Source organism: Prionailurus bengalensis, chromosome X, assembly GCF_016509475.1.
Source record: "Prionailurus bengalensis isolate Pbe53 chromosome X, Fcat_Pben_1.1_paternal_pri, whole genome shotgun sequence".
Taxonomy (NCBI): domain Eukaryota; kingdom Metazoa; phylum Chordata; class Mammalia; order Carnivora; family Felidae; genus Prionailurus; species Prionailurus bengalensis.
Window position 1 is genome coordinate 33,768,854 of NC_057361.1, and position 14,032 is coordinate 33,782,885.

Genomic DNA, 14,032 nt, shown 5'->3' on the forward strand with positions numbered 1-14,032 from the left:
TGGTTTGTGAGTTCAAGCCCCGCATTGGGCTCCGTGCTAACAGCTTGGAGCCTGGAGTCTACTTCTTTGGCTCCCTCTCCCTCTCCCTCTGCCCCTCCCGTGCTTGCTCTCTCTCTCTCTCTCTCTATCTCTCAAAAATAAATTAAAAAAAAATTTTAAAAATACAGTAAACAAAATGAAGTAGATTTATTCGCTAACCATAAAAGTGGCAAAATAATAAATTCTAAAATCTATAACTTAAACTCTAGATGAGCATAAACTTTGTGTTCAGATCTTTGCCACATTTAGAGCAGTTTTCTGTATTAGGGTTTCATAAAATCCAACATCTAACTGGGTATTTCCACAATGCGAAACCTAGGTATGCAGAAGTCCATCAGAAACCTGCGATGTTGTTCTCAGAGAGAAAAGGTAAATTGATCTTCATGTCATTCTTTTTACTAAGTATTGTGTAGAAGTACAAATATCTTTAAATCTAGATTACATATGTGAATGGCACACAATTCAAATAGTTCAAAATTGTGAAAAGTCCGTCTGCCTTCCTCCTCTTCCATAGCAGAAATGATTGATGGTCTCATTCTTTCTTATGCATATAGGGTATTACATTATAGGGATATAGCAAATTTATTTAACCATTCCTATCAAATGCCATGTTAAATATGGTTAACTAAGCTATCTATGTTTGGTGGCTTTTCTGAACAACCTTTTCTTTCAAACATCAACACTTCGAAATTCAAAATGAGATTTTTGGGTATTTCCAATTTGGGGTATTTGTCCTACAGAGATAGATACAGATGTGAGAAATGAGTACATACAAAAGTATTTATTGCAAAAGATAGAAAACAACCCAGTAGCCCCTCAGTACAGGCCTTCTGCAATATCATATATGCCTAGTTTTTCTGTGTCGTTAGTTGCTCCCTCTCCTTCTCTGTTAAAGGTTGTTAAATGATAAGCATCGGATTCTTCAGTGCTTGTTGTTTCTTATCACTTCATACACCATCTCTGGCATTATCATGTATGCTGCCCTCGTAGTTTTATATGCTTATAACTTCAAACTCACATCTCCAACCCAGACCCTTCCTCTCAGCCTTAGACTCAGACCCACCTACCTATATGACCTATCCACCAGCATAGCTCATGTTTTCAACATAGTCAAAATGGAACCCTTTATTCCACCTTCCCCTTGTACTCAATTCTTCCTATTCTAGTATATCCTGTCTCAGTGCCTTGTACTGTCATCTACCCAGTTGAGCCAGTTCAGCTGGACAGTTCAGCCCAGTCTATCTCAGCACAGATAAAAGCACAGAGAGTGCTCTCCAGCCCAGCTCTCCATATCGCCTTCTCAGAAGATACCATGACCTTGCTGGAGTGTCCTTGTCAGGACATCTCAGCCCTCAGCATTCCCTCACTTGAATCATACAAGTTGTAAAGGGACATGGGCAAGCTTTAAAGCCTGACTTTATCCATTCAGGTTGTCAACAGTACTTTCAGGACATCTGGAAGATAATGTATCAACTCTCATTTCACTTACATTGTCACTATAACTGGAATCATCATGTTGTAGATCTTCCAGGACACAAAAATGCCAAACACAAAGATATTTTGATGGAACTTCATAATCCTAGTCTCCTTTTCCTTAATAAACCCACACAAATATATGACCATTGATCTTTAAGTGTTTAAGTAACTAATGGATGACCCGCCTGATTCACAATAATATCAGTCTCATCATCACCTGCTACCCTAAGGTTTATATTTGATGGAGGAGGAGAAAGTCATGGAAGAAACAAGGGCAAATCCTACTTTTAGAAGCAAAGTAGATCGAAATATTGAATCATCCGGAAGTACCTCAGAGTAAAAGCCTATGGCATTTGGGACTGTGATCAATGTTTATTTTTTTGTTCCATATAGATATTTCACATTAAACAGAGCATTGCCTTTAGAAGTTGGCAGAAGGGCTCTCCTCCTATAATGGTGTCATTTATGGCCTCTGAAATTAAAACAAACAGGAGGAGGAAATCTACACAGGTAACACTATAACAAAAATTGGATCTAGCAAAATTTGAACAATAGCCATGGAAATTGAGCCACATCGAGGATTCCAAAGGATTATCTGAATCATCCGGAGTATGAATTTAATACACTGATTCCAGAGCATTGCTCCAAACCTACTGAACAAAATCCTCAGAAATTCCCATCATTCTAATCAAGATTCTTGGGTGATTCTGATACAAATGGATCACAGTTTGAGAAACACTGCATAAGAAGTTAAAATAACTCAACTGTAATAACTGGACTCACTCTATGTCATGATGGCAGGTTAGATTTGACTAACTTGGACACTGTTCATTGCAAGGCAATCATGGTGAAATGGAAGGAGCCTAACCTCAGACTCAGATGATATTAGCTCAAGTCTTGACTGCTTACCAACTATGTGACCTCGGTCAAGTTAAGTATCCAATCTAGGCCTTGATCTTTTTGCCTGTAAAATAGGAATAATCAGGATAACTTGGAGTTACTGAAGATATGAAAGAAAGTAATATATGTAAATATGCTTTGTAAATTTTAACCACTGGGGTGGGGGAGGCCATTGGTGAGCTAGATACAGCACTCTTTTGTTCATAATCTCTTGGGCCCTTCTTTTCCTGAATGCTTGGCTGGAACTTAATCATTCTATGTACAATTAAGTGGTCTCCAGTGTATAGAAATACAAAAAAAAGGGAGGAGGAGGAGGAGGAGGAGGAGGAGGAGGAGGAGGAGAAAAGAAAGAAAGAAAGAAAGAAAGAAAGAAAGAAAAAATCTTATTTGTGCTATATTACCCATTGTGGGTAATAGTAATTTATTTTTAGGCTGGAATTTCCTACTTCATCTGACTAGATAATAAATATTTCAAAATGTGTTTTATTTGATGGGGAGAAAAACTGTGGTCAGTTTTTTTGTTAACAGGTTGTGGAATCTACAAGCAAACCATGTTGCCATGCCTTTCCTTAACACCCTCTTTTGGTGTAAAGACCATCTCTTTCTGTGGCCCATTGCTTATCCTTCATGCTAGAGAGATCAAACCTGCCTTCCTCACAGGGTTGTTCAGAATTGTGCTTTTTATTTACAGAAGGAAATTTACCGTTCTGTTGAAACAAATTCCATAGAAATACAAACTACTCTTGGCATTATGAGGAATGCACAGTGTTTCAAAAATCAGCATTTGTACCTCATTTGCCTCCCTAGAACTCATCAAACTATTCTGGCAGGGGGTTCCTTCCATATTTGGAAAAGGGAAGTGGAATATGTAGTTAGTATTGCCTGTACATGACAAAACACTCATATGGGGTAGTAGATCATATTTTTATCTTTAGTATCTCAGCACAAAGGGAGACTTAACTCTGCTTTTCTTTTTCTTTGGTTGAGGCAGAGATTAACACAGCAAGAAAGTAAAATATTTTAGTATAATTTAAAGCAAAAGTTTAAGTCATTGGCATTTGTGAGGGAAAAAAAAGGCTCCTTATAGAAGAGCAGAGAACTAGATACGTGTTTGACTCTAAATATTTTCGTTTCACCTCTTTATTGTTAGATCTGCTTACTTTGGGAAAGAGTCTGATTGCTCCTTCCATGCATTTTTTTTCTGCTTCGCCCAAGGTTAATTTTGTCTTCAGAAAGTTGACACTCGTTTGTGCAAATCCATGAGAATTGATGAGTCCAAACAATAAAGCTTTTAAAATCTTTCTCACTTGGAAACAAAGAAGGGAACCATTCTGTTACAAGACAGTTTATGTTCATCATTTATGGTTAAACTATAGTTAGAGCAATTGCAGGTTGGGAATATATTTTCTTTTCTATCCTTTCCTCATATTCATTATTCATAAATGGACATTTTTGAAGAGAGATCATTGGCTTTCAGTTGATATGAAGAAATAGATGTCTAGAATTTCCTGAATCTTTTTGCTTTTGACCTTCATCACCCTCACTTAATTTGTCCTCCTTAATTCCTAAATATCTTCCTACATTGTCCCTCTGACTAATGGGGTTTATACAAGAACCTTGGGAACTCCTCATGATCCCACATGGATTAATGGAAATATTATTGTTAATTTTCAGCTTTTTCCTTTTACCTCAAAACCCAGCCCTGTTAGAATCATATGCTTGCAAAGCATCTGAATGCACAAAACCAGTTTACGGGGTTGGGTAGGGGCTGTCCTGGCTACTTCCCGGGGTGCCAAGTTATAAGGGGCACTAAACATCCCTGAAAAGGTAATGAGGTAGAGAACTTCTCTAAGGAAGAGTATGGTATTAGGAGGATGAAATAATGTCTATTTCAATAAATAAGTGAAGAAGGGACCCCATGCCTGAAGAGCGATTCATGGTTGATAAATTCTAAGAAAGACAGGTCTATTTAGAGGCAAAGCGTTTGTTTTGTTGAATAAGGTTTACAGTTTGGGCTAGACATGAATTGCTAAGGACATAGGGAAAGGGGGGGTGCCTCCATTGAGGGTTTCCTTTGTACCCCTTCCACCAGGCAGGTGTTCCTCAAATGTTACACAAATATTTACAGAACCTCTGAGAGGCGCACCATATCATCAGTGCAAGAATTGGCCCGACTGAATGTACTTGGTCTCCATTCCTAGATTGAGTGTGGTTGTCACAAGCAGTCCATTTGTTTTTGTTTTTTTTTCTGGGCCTGAAGATGAGTCTAAGAGTTTAGTGGGCTGGAGAAGGAAGACAAACTCTCAATATCCTAAGAACAGCTAATGATCATTGGCTCACTGGGACATTAGGAGAGGGGCTCTCCTTGGGAAGAAATAAGAGGGGTAATTTTCCAAACTGCCAAAGGCTGGGTAGCCTACCTGTGGGTGTGTTCATTTCTGCTTTGTCTCTGCCACCCACCTGCTTTGGCTGCCAATTTATTCTCCTAAACTCCTGCTCAGATAGGAATCTGACTTCTTTGTTTGCTTTTAAATCCATAGATTTTATTTCTCATAGCAGTATTAGGTTTACAGAAAAATTGAGCAGAAAGTACAGAGAGTTCCCATATACAACTACACCGTCCCCAACAAGTTTTTCCTATAATGAACATCTTGGTGTAGTACATTTATTGCAGTTGATGAATCAATACTGGTACATCATTATTAACTCAAGTCCGTAGTTTATATTAGGGTTCATTCTTGGTGTTTTACAGTTTTGTGGGTTTTGACAAATGCATAATATCCTGCATCCACGATTACATCATCATGCAGAATAATTTCAGTGCCATAAAGATCTCCTGTGCTCTAACTTGTGGCAACCACTGATCTTTTTACTGTCTACTTTAGTGTCTTTCCTTTGCCTTCTCTTAGAATGTCATTAGTTGAAATCATATGGTATGGACTTTCTGACTTGCTTGTTTCACTTATCGATGTGCATTTTAGGTTTCTCCATGTCTTTTTGTGGTTTGATAGTTCATTTGTTTGTATTTTTTTTAATTTCATTAAGAACACTTAACATGAGATTTTACTGTCTTAACACATTTTTAAGTATATGATAGAGTATCTTTGTTTTTAAATAAAGAGAAAAGGATGGAAAACTCTAGGAAACAGTAACATTTTTTAAATCCCCTGGAGATGATGGGAAGTCTGCATTTATTTTGCTAGTTTTCTTGGTTTTCTTCAACTGTTCCTATTTACTTGTCTTGCCATGTTTAGTGCAAAATTAGCAGCAATACTTAAATGTTTAACATGCCTACTTCTAAGCTTCTGTATGGAATATGTACCCCAAACCAAAGCTTTGTGCCACCCTGTACTTGCTGCAAACTTTAATGTCTTTTTCATTAAATTCACTTTCCTAATATCTCTAATGTGTTCTGTTACAAGTTATTCCTGAGTACTTGAAGATGGATTGTATATCCCTGAGGACTGATTATATGTCACCTATATTCCTCCTGTTTTTATACTAATTTGTCTTTGGAGAAAAGCACATTTGTTGAATTGACACACACAGATGGAATGAGTGTCTGCTTTTTGTTTCTAAGGCTAGGATGACGTTGAAAAACTCTTCTTGGTGCTCAGCTATTGAATTCGACCATCACTGTGATTTTTGCTCACGTATCTTTCTGTAAATCTGAACCCTGACACCATCACTCCCTTTTGCGCTAAATAAATCGTAGGTAGTGACAAGGGAAGGGATCAGAAGTGACCTTGGTTGTGCACCTATTATGTATCAGGTGGTTTCCAAACTGCTTTGTGCTTTGCTACTTTGCTCTCTGGTTTTACGCTGCATTTGGCCAACTGGGGCCAATAGTGGTAGATTAGAGGACAAGAGGACAGAAAGTTCAGGGTGTTTATTCCCCCTTGCTAGTCTGAAGGCTGTCAGAGACTGTTCTTCTGTCACAGCTCCTCTTAGGTGATCTGTCCTAAAACTATACATACAGTTCTCTCTGGGCTCCACTTGTCACTCCCTCCCCTTGCCCTGTAGGCCTAGGGTGGTAAATATCCTTTGATGCTGTTAGCTTTGAAGTGCTTCAGTACCCCTTACTGAGTTCCTTTACCATGCCCACACCATTATAGTCCTTTCATTATGTCCTCTCCAATTCCCGTTTGAGTCTGTTGTCTGTTTCCCAACAGGACTTTGACTAAAAAGTATGTCATTGATTGTAAGACACTCCCCACCTCAGAGATGTTAAAATGTGAAAAGAAAATGTGTGTCTTAGAATCAGTGAACTATGCTAGTCGGGATGTATCCCTGGTGAATGAACAAATCATTGAATAATTAGCATTCATAGTGCCCCTCATCTCAAAGACAGAGAAAGTGTAGTGGTATGACAGATTGTGTTGTTCAGGCTAAACTTCAAAAATAAGAGTCAACACTGATTCTTCCTAAGTACTTAGATGCTCTTTTTCAGTCTTGAGATGGGTAGTCAGCGAGAAGGTCATGGCCTTGCCCAAAACTCCTAGTTGTTACACCAGGGCTAAAACATTAAAATACTATTTAGTCATTCCATTTCTCATGAAATGAGATAACTCCAAAGCAAATGCTACCAATGTGGGTACAAATTTGCTTTTTGTGAAGCTGTACTTTGTTATTGTTGTTTGTGATTCTATACGAACTGAGTTCACAGCTTTCTGAAAGAAGAGAATGGCCTGCAAGTTGGCTCACATTCACTGACTGCTCTGTGTAACAACTGGCATATATTCTGGCCAAGCCTATTTTTTAATTTTTTTTTAATGTTTGTTTATTTTTGAGAGGGAGATAGCATGAGCAGGGGAGGGCCAGGGACAGAGGGAGACACAGAATCTGAAGCAGACTCCAGGCTCTGAGCTGTCAGCACAGAGCCTGACGGGGGGCTCAAACTCACAAACCGGGAGACCGTGACCTGAGCCGAAGACACTTAATCAAATGTGCCACCCAGGCGCCCCTGGCCAAGCCTATTTTTAATAGACGTTGGCCTTATTTACAGCCTAAGACATTACTTAGTCTAGTTTGCCTGTCTAGAACTTACCAGTCCGTTAGCAAAACTACTCATTGGAACTGCACAGGCTGTCTTATTACAGAAAACTAGCAATGTCTGAGTCTAGTCTGGCAAGTACAAGAACTACTGTGGGTCTCTACAAGGCACACAGCTACCAGGAACACTAACACTCTCCATGAGTCCTGTCAGCGTTGAGAAAAGGGCCAAATTTTTGGTATGCTTCCACTCTTTTCTACTCATGCTTCTGTCACCATTCCAGAGCAATCAGTGCACTTTCGTTTAAGGAAGTGGTCTGCAGACCACTGGGTGTCCTAAAACATTTTTGCGGGGGGTCAGCAAAGTCAAAGTTATTTTCCTTACTTGCCTTTTTCACTGTGTTGACATGGGTACCAATGGTCCAGAAGCAATGGTGAGTAAAACTGCACGGACTTTAGCATGAATCAAGCCAGTGTGTTTCTTTGCCTTTATGCGTTTGTAGTAAATAAACAAAATACCACTTTGAAGAAAGTTCTTCATGAAGCAGTAAACATTATTAATGTTATTAAATCTGGACCTTTAATACATGTGTTTTTAAATTTGTGTGCATGCCAAAGTACAAGGGTTGTCTCAGGGTAAAAGCATTTGTGCATTTGAGTTGCAAATTGAACTGGCTATATTTTTTTTTACCATTTTTATTTTAAAGAATGAATGACAGATAAACCATAGTTATTCAGTGTTGAGGACTGGGTGGACATTTTCTCAAAAATGAACAGTCTCTCATTTTAAGAAAAAAAACCTGACATATATTTAGTGACAAATATAAAATTTGAGCTTTGAAGTGAAAATTTGAATTTTGAAAAACTTGTATATACCTTTGTGTGACAGCTTTCCAATGATTAGAGGCTTTTCTGATAAGATTGTTGATGGCCTTAACTAATGTGATTTTTTTGTTTATATTGTCGAACAAATTTTATCGACCTCTGGAAGATTTGCCTGATTCAGTGAACCAGTATTTTCTAAATGACCAGGATTAAATGAAATAGTGAAGTACAAGTTAGAAAATCATGCCTGGCTCAAAGATCCATTCAAAGCACAGGATAGACCAATGGATTTTAATACGGTAGAGTATGAAAACTTTTTCATATTGACATTAATCTTTAAGGAACTAGTAACTGCTGGGTTTTGGTGAAGGGCTAAAGAAAAATATCCAGTTATCTAAATAGGCTGTTAAAATACTCCTCTCTTTTTCAAATATATATCTCTGTGAAGCCAGATTTTTTTTACATGCTTCGATGAAAACAATATATTGATACTACAACATGTTGAATGGAAAGTACGTATGAGAATCTAGCCGTCTGCTTTTATGGCAAACCAAATTTGAAGAGACTTGTAATAATGTAAAATAATACCAGTTATCTCACTTTTTTTTGTCTCAAGAAGCATATTTAATTTTTCTAAAAAATATATCTATGTTAACCTGAGGTTATTGTTTCCTAAATGAATCAAAATAGAGATTTTTTAAAAATTGTTTTAACCTCTTATTAAGTTACGCTTGATATATAATGCCAAAAATGCTATAATTTTTATACTCAATTTTGTTATAATTGACATTATTTGCTTCAAGTGTATAACACAATGATTCAATATTTGTGTATATTGTAAAATGATCACCATGATATGTCTGTTTAACACCCGTCACCATATATGGTTAGAAAAATTTTTTCTTGTGATGAGAATTTATAAGATTTACTCTCTTAGCAACTTTCAAATATACAATACAGTATTATTAACTATAATTGTCATGGTGTACAGTAATCCCAATGACTTACTTATTTTATACCTAGAAGTTTCTATCTTTTGATCCCTTTCACCTACCCTCAAACCCCCACCTCCTGCAACCACCAATGTGTCATATGTATCTATGAATTTGGCTTTTATGTATGCTTCCTTGCCATTTTAGATTACTAATATAATGGCCCTGTATGGTATTTATCTTCCTCTGATTTATTTCATTTAGGAGAGTGTCCTCAAGATCCATGCATGTTGTAGCTGCAAATGGGAAAATTGTATTTTTTGTAGCTGAATAATATTCCAGTGTGTGTGTACACATTTTCCTTATCCACTCACCCATTGATGGACATTTAGGTTGTTTCCGTATCTTAGCTTTTTGGAAATAATGCTGCAGTGAATGTGGGGATGCTTGTATCTTCCTGAGATAGTGATTTTGTTTTCTTTGGGTAAGTATCCAGAAGTAGATATGGTAGTTCTGTTTTTAATTTTATGAGGAACCTCCATGCTGTTATCCACACCCACCAAAAATGCATGAGGTTTCCTTTTTTTCTACATCCTTGTTAATACTTGTTATTTCTTATCTTTCTGATTCTAGCCATTTTGACAGATGTGAGGTGAGATCTCATTGTGATTTTGATTTGCATTTCCCTGATGAGTAATGCTGAGCATCTTTCCATATACCTGTTGGCCATCTGTAAGTCTTCTTTAGGAAAAGGTCTATTCAGGTCTTCCACTCATTTTTTAATTGGATTGTTGGCATTTTGTTTTTGTTTTCTGTTTTTGTTTTGTTTTTTGTGTTTTATTTTGCTGTTGAGTTGTATACGTTCTTTATATTTTTTGGATACTAACCCCTTTTGGGCTACATGATTTGCAAATATTTTCTCACATTCAGTAGGTTGCCTTTTCATTTTAAAAGGGATTTCCTTTGGTGTGTAAAAGCCTCTTACCTTGATGTAGTCCCACTTATTTATTTTTGCTTTTGTTACTGTTGCTTTTGGAATCAGATCCAAAGAATCCTATCCAAGACTAATGTCAAGGAGGTTACTGCCTATGTTTTCATCTAGGAGTGTTATGGTTTTAGGTGTTTCCTTCAAGTCTTTAATCCATTTTAAGTTTTGTGTTTTTTTTTTTATGTATGGCATAAGGTAGTAGTCCAGTCTCATTTTCTTGCATGTGACTGTCCAGTTATCCAAACACCATTTATTAAAGAGATTATCCTTTCCCCATTGTATTTTCTTGACTCTTTTGTCATAAATTGACCATATATGCATGGGTTTATATATGGACTGTCTATTCTGTTCCATTGATCTGTGTGTCTGTTTTTATGCTCATGCCATACTGTTTTTATTATTATCACTTTGTAATATAATTTGAAATCAAGGTAGCATGATGCTTCCAGCTTTGTTCTTTCTCAAGATTGCTTTGGCTATTCAGGGTCTTTTGTGATTCCACACAAATTTTAGGATTGTTTGTTCTATTTCTGTGAAAAATGCCACTGGAATTTGGATAAGGATTACATTGAATTCATAGCTTTCTGTGAGTAGTATGGGCATTTTAACAATATTAATTCTTCAAATTTATAAGTATGGGATATCCATTTATTTGTGTCTTCTTAACTTTCTTTCATCATTGTGTTATAGTTTTCAGTTAACAGATCTTTCACTTCCTTGGTTAAATGTATTCCTAAGTATTTTCTTCTTTTTTGTAAAGGTATATTATTGTTTTTGATACTTATAAATGAGACTTTTTTCCTTCTCAGTTTTAATTTATAACACACTAAATATGCGTAGATATCACCCAAATAAACAGAAATGCTTTGGAGCATTACCAAGGTTTGAGAACTGCTAGCTTAAGGGAATGCTTACCATACAAGCTGGCCTCATTTTTGTTCTTGCAGACAGTTAAATTACTAGTTCATCATCCTGATCTCGTGGAAGTTTGATTTTAGGATTTGTTGAGCAGGTCTATTTTGGTTTATCTTAGTCCAGAGACTTAGTCTTTACTTCTGGGTTTTCCATGGAAGCCTAAGCTGTTCAGTGAGCCCCTTTGACTTGACTTGATCTCAGGCACTGATCAGCTCCCGAGATATCTGTTCAGCTCTTTTACCTTCAACTTTTGTTTTCCCACCTGGACCCTTTGGAACTTTATTCTGCACAACTCAGAGGTCAGTTAAAAATTTGAGATAATTTTATCTGCAGATTCAGAGCCTCCTTCACTGTGGCTTTCTCCTCTCTCGTGTTTCCTCAATTTCCAGCCTCTCTAGCAATCCTATCTCTGTCCTCCAAATTCTCAACTCAGTAAGACTATAGCCTTCTGCTTGAGCTCCGTGTTCAGTTCATCAAACAAATGGAAGAGGCTTCAGAGGAAACGCCAATGAAATTTGGAACTCATTCAATGTGTTTCCTTCTTTCAGGGTCATATCTTCTCCAGTTTTTACCTGCTTTTGGTTGAGTTGCAGTGAATTCAAACAACCTTTTTTTTTCTGTTTTTCTGGAGTTATAGTTATATGAGCTACACTCCTGTTAACGGACGTGGAATTCCTGTCTCTTGCCATCTTTGAACCAAGATCCTCCTCCTCAACCATGTCCTCCTCTCTGGGGAGAAAACTGAGTCAGTAGCAGGTCATTGAGAATATGTTCTCCTCCACCTATGCGGTGTTGCATAAATTTTCTTTCCCCACAATCCGCACAGTGAGTCTGATTTAACATCCTCTTATCTGGGTGGTTCCAATGTTGGGCCAAGGACCATCGTGAGACACTCATTTTCTCATAGTCTACCCCTTCAGTCTTGGTGGATGGTCATATATCCAATATCTTGAACTCACCCTTGCATTTTGTGATCAATTCACATCATGACATATGCTGTTTTAAAGCATACTTTCTGGTTTTGGACCATTTTATGTCATTGTAGACTTATGGTTCTAGTTGACATTAATCACGATCATATTTTTGGTGCTCAAGTTGTCAGCACTCAGGCTTTAACCTACATCCCCATCAAGATAGAGTTTTTCTAATACCCTATGATGCTTCTTTTGTGCTCCTTTTCAATTTATTTCCTGACAGATGAAACCACTTTTGTGTTGGTTTCTGTCACTACAGAAAGTTTTGCCTGTTAAAAAATTTCATGCAAAGGGACTCGTACAGTATGTACTTTGGCAGTTTTTAAATTTTTTTAATGTTTGTTTATTTTTGAGAGAGACAGAGACAGAGTGTGAGTGGGGGAGGGGCAGAGAGAGGGAAACACAGAATCTGAAGCAGGCTTCAGCCTCCGAGCTGTCAGCACAGAGCCCGATGTGGGGCTTGAACTCATGAACCGTGAGATCATGATCTGAGCCGAAGTCAGACGCTTAACTGAAACCACCCAGGCACCTCGTACTTTGGCAGTTTTTAATATTTTGAATATGCCATTCAACTCTCTCCTGGAATACAGAGTTTCTCCTGAAAAATCTTCTGATAGCTTAATGAGGTTTCCTTTGTAGGTTTTATGGTCTTCTTTCACCTGGCTGCCTTTAAAATTCTTTATCATTGACTTTGGTAATTTTATTGTAATGTGTCTTAGAGAATGTCTTTTTGCATTGAGATAAAAAGGTGTTTAATTCACTTTGTGGACTTGTAGATCAAGTTCTTTCCCCATATTTGGGAAGTTCTCAGCTGTTATTTCTTTAAATAAGCTCTGTGCTCACTTGTCTCTCTCTTCCTCCAATATACCCATTAATCTTGTGTTTGCTCTTCTAATGTAGGAGTCTGAGAGTACTCATTGAGTTTCTTCACTTTAAAAAAACCTTAATTCTCTCTTCTCTTCTACATGAATCATTTCTAAATCACTGTCTTCCACCTTGCTTAGTCTCTCTTCTGTCTGATCTGCTCTCTTTCCAATGCTTTCTAACGCATTCTCCACCTGATTTATTGAGTCCTTCAGCCCGAGAATTTGCTTCTTTTTCAGAATTTCAATCTCTTTGGTGAAGTAGTCCTTCTATTCATTAATTTAATTCCTGAGTTTACTGAATTGGCTTTTTGAGTTTTCTTGTAGCACGTTGAATTTCTTCATAACAGCTAGTTTTAATTTTCTTAAGTTAGATCACAGTAATTCCACGTCTTTGGGTTTGATTGCTAGAGAATTTATATTTTTCTGTTTGCGATGTTATATTACCATGATTTTTCATAGCGTCTGATGAAATGTGCACCTGCTGCCATATGTGCCGTGGAAAACACCTTTCTTATTTTTGTGAGGTTTTGTTTACTTTGACCCTATTTTTAAAAATTTATTACTTAAGTATAATTGACAATGTTATATTACTTTCAGGGATACAACATACTGATTTGATAATTCTATGCATTACTCAGTGCTCAGCATCTATCACTATAGTGCTATTACAATATTACTAATTTCCCTATGCAGGACTTTTTATGTCTGTGACTTACTTTATAACTAGAAGTTTACACCTCTTAATTCCCTTCATCTATTTCACCCATCCTCCCTAGTACCTCCCTTCTAGAAATCACCAGTTATCTTCTCTGTATTTAAGAATCTTAGTCTTTTTCATTTATTTGTTCATTTGTTATTTTTGGTTTCCACATATGAGTGAGATCATACAGTATTTATCATTCCATGTGTAAGTTGTTTAACTTAGCATAATACCCTCTAGGTCCACGTGTCACATGTGTGTGCATACATGTGTGTATCACATCTTCTTTTTCCATTCATCTATTGATGGGCATTTGGGTTGCTTCCATATCTTGGTTACTATAATTCTGCAATAAACATAGGGGTGCATACACCTTTTCAATTTACTGTTTTCATTTTCTTTGGGTAAATACTCAGGGGAATTAC